The sequence below is a fragment of the Corapipo altera genome, unplaced genomic scaffold (genome assembly GCF_003945725.1).
Source record: "Corapipo altera isolate COAL_440 unplaced genomic scaffold, ASM394572v1 175, whole genome shotgun sequence".
Lineage (NCBI taxonomy): Eukaryota > Metazoa > Chordata > Aves > Passeriformes > Pipridae > Corapipo > Corapipo altera.
In genome coordinates, this window is record NW_020884942.1 from 1965424 (window position 1) to 1969132 (window position 3709).

A 3709-nucleotide genomic window follows, 5' to 3' on the forward strand; every position below is an offset into this window, starting at 1 on the left:
GAGGCAGATTGTGGTAAAGGCTGAAAGTGTGAAGAGAAGATTAAAATAACTAAATGCTGAAATGGCAGAATATGCTGAGTGTGTGGGTAACAGGAGATGGGTGTCTGCCTGTGAATTTTTGAGTGATTTTTCCTCTGTGCAAGTCACTCTATGTTTAAGTTGTTTGGCCATGGTCACAGAGAAAGAATATGTAGTGTGGGCATTTGCACTGTTACCTCACAGTTTCCTTTTTTTTGTCTGTCCATCATTACAATCTGTGGCTTGGAAGACCTAAAGCACATTTTATAGCAACATTAAGAGCTGGGAATACTGTGTGCACTGCATGCAACTCCAATTCATTTTGGTTTTTGTTGTGAAGAGGCATTATCAGCTATTATGCCCACAGTGTGTTCTCATCCATTAATCATTCATATATCCTCTTCTGCTGACTTATCCTTGGAAGGCATCAATTTTACTGGAATATAACCTGGAAAACTTTCTTTTAAGAATTAGAGATGTTGGTTTCGCAAGTTCTTTAAACTCTCTTTTTTAGTTACACTGTGTTGCAACTGTGATACCCGAAGGTAAAATACGCCAGTACCTTAAAGAGGGAAAAACTGGCAGCTGAAAAACCAGGAGAATTTTCCTGCACCAGATTCCTGTCTGTTCAAGCATCATGAAAAGGAGTTATTTAAATGTGAATTGGCTTAGTAATGTAACTTCACAAGTGTGAGTTTCAGTGTGTTACCTTGTGCAGTGTCCTGAGCTGACAGCTGGGTCTGTGTGGCTGAAAGGCCTGAAAAACATTCAGTTCTGTACATGTTGCTCACAAACACTTGAAAAAGGGAATTGAGACTCAGTGCCTTACCTTCCCATCACAAGTGTGGTGGGTCCACTGCAGTAGGTTTGCAGTATGAGGTGTGTCATACACAATAGGATGGTGGATGCACATCCCAGTTCAAAGCTGGGGACTCAGTTAGAGCTGTCTCCTGGATGTAAATCCTTGCCCTGACATCACTGCCCTACGTCCATGGAGCAAAGGCAGGAAAAACATGAGTACATGGGGATTAATTTTCATGCCTCTGGCGTTATGGGGGCCTTTTTGTTGTTTTGGTTTGCCTTTTTTTTTTATTGCATGCTTGTTTGACACTGTTTTAAGACACTGTTTTAAGCTCTTAACTGTTCATTTTATGTGTGTTTCCCTCTCTGGGTTTGCCTTTGCAAGGTGCTGAGCGCTGACCTTGGAACAACAATGTGAGCAGTGGACCAGCTGGACTGATCTAAACCTGTGTGTGTGTATTGAATAAATGTATGTAAACCCTCAGTCAGTTGATATTCAGTGGGCCTTCTAATCCACTGGCACGGGGATCTGTTCCATCCTACTAGATATGTTGGCTTTAGCTTTCAAATGAGCAGGTCTGATCTTTAGCAGCAGACTTTGTAATCGTGTTTCAACACAAATTTGAAGACTTTTTTATATCTTATGGGAATAGTATTGACTGTTAACTCTGTTTCCTTGCAGTGATGGTTCCTGTTTGGTAGGATGACTGGTTTGTTCTGGTTATAGATACATGTCCTAAGACTTTTTCTGATATTTGCACTTGAGAAATTCTGCCAGGACAAAGTAAGATATTTCTACAGTTTGTATGTCTGCAAAATTCTTTTTTGGAGCAGTTTGATATATTGGTAGGATTTGAAGATGTACTGAGTTTAATCTTCCAAGAGTTGAAGGAAATGTTCATTAGAATGCATTGTCTCTTGCTGAGTTTGACCTTCACTTCCCTGCTGGAGTGCGCTACAATTTTTTATCTGCTTTCATTCTGCTTTTCCTCCTTAGATGATAATAAAAGTGAAGCAGTTTGCATGTCCAGCCTTAGTTCTCTGCAGTCTTGGTGCCCTCCTGCCATTCATGCTCCTGCTGAGGTCGGTGTCCCTGTGCCTGTGTCTTCAAATCTCCAGGTTTTTGTCTTGGCTTCTGGCTTTGACAAGCAGGTAATGAAGTAGTTTTGTTTTTTGTATTGCCCTCATGCTCAGGAGCTTGTGCTGTGTATTGGTTTGCATGGTAATGGTACCCTGATTTTAAAACTTAACATGTTGACAGTTCCTGCAGTCTGTGCTTTCTGCAGAAGGAGAAACTCCCTTTTCACCATCTTTGTTATTAGAAACTGTGTTCAGTCCTCTGGAGGAATGCTTAATACTGGCACTGGAACAACAGCACTTTTAAAACTAACAAGTGCAACGGTGGCACTGGTCTGATCAACACCCAGCCATCTGTGTAGGGCCAGGAAATGGGGGAGAGACACCTTCTTTCCTCTTTTCCAGTTCTTAATTAGGGGAAGTAAACAGTGCCTGAACTCTACTGGCTACTGCCTTTGCACTGTTAAGAAGTGTGATTTAAAAAACATGCTTGCCACAGGAATGGAAGAGAAAAGCTGCTGGTTAGTCATTGTATCCCACACTGAAAAGCAACAATTTCTCTCCCTGTAACTACTGTTCCATGAGCATCAAAGTTTCACTAAATTCCAAGAGTATTAGAATTGGTGGGAAAGAATGCAGATAACTTTGAGGTTTCAGAAAAATTGTGTGTAAAACTCTCCCTCCACCTCACAATTAACTTCTTAATATGTTGTGAGATTTTTCCAGTATTGGCTCAAACTGAGAAACTGTAGCACAATGTCATGAATACATTTATTTTGGGTGGCAACTGGAGGAAGAGATTGTTGGTACCATTCATTCTGTGTTGTTCAGATAAATCTTCCAAAGCCTGAATGCTGTAGTTTTCCTGCCTGTGTCTGGATCACTTACATCACAGGGTGCAATATCTCTGCAAGCAGGATAATACCTGGCCTTGCAGTGGCAATCCCAATGCTGAAAGTCTCAAATGGAAATACCAGTTGTGTATCCAAGTAACTGTTTTCTCTCTTTTCAGATACTATGGGAGATTGCTGTGTTCATCCCAACAAATGCAGTGTGGTAGCTCCCACCATGAGAGCTGGAAGCACACTGTGCCCTCCAGAATTTGGTATGGACTGATGACTGTGGTTATCCATTCTGTGGAGCAAAGTGAGTCTTCCTGAGCTTTGCTGATCGTCTCTGCAAGTGGCAACTGGGTCTTTTTTCTTCTGCTCGTGAACCTTTAGAAGTGTTGCTCATCACTGATTGATGGATGAGGCTCTGAAACTGCTATAATTAAGATAGTGTTCACACTGTCATAATTACAAGATACAGCAATTTTATTAGCCAGGATTATTTATTAGTCACAGCAATCAAAGCTGCATTTTGATTAGTCACAGGAGGACCTGACAGAACATGGATGTTAACATTATGTATCCAATGTGTTCATTTGCAAGCTTGTCGTATTTTGTCATGATGGCAATAAATGGTGTTAAACTGCTTTTTCAATAGATCCATTAGTGATAACCTTTTGGGTTGATACATCTGCCACAATTTTTACCGTATTTCTTGATTTATTTTTTGAAGCATATCAAGAATGAAGATTTAAATTATGCTTACTGTAAAGAAGTGGGAGTTTATTAAACACAAATGAATCAAATTCTTTAGTTGCTTTGGGTTGTTAAATTCAGTGCCTAATGTGTCTCAGATGCTACCTCAAATTTCACCAAGAAAGACCTGGTTTAGTGCCTAAGCAAAATCTGATCCTGTAGATATTAAAGGAAAAAACTAGAGTTGAGATGCTCTCAACAGTTTTCAATTGTTTCCAGTTCTGAAG

At 40.3% G+C, this 3709-nt stretch overlaps 1 long non-coding RNA gene across 1 annotated transcript; it reads left to right on the forward strand.

The window, feature by feature from the left end:
* Positions 1 to 1503: 1503 nt before the first annotated feature.
* Positions 1504 to 3342, forward strand: LOC113955898. Its single transcript, XR_003530688.1, has 3 exons — positions 1504 to 1603; positions 1817 to 1971; positions 2909 to 3342. It is a non-coding gene; the product is annotated as an uncharacterized LOC113955898 (long non-coding RNA).
* Positions 3343 to 3709: the final 367 nt, after the last annotated feature.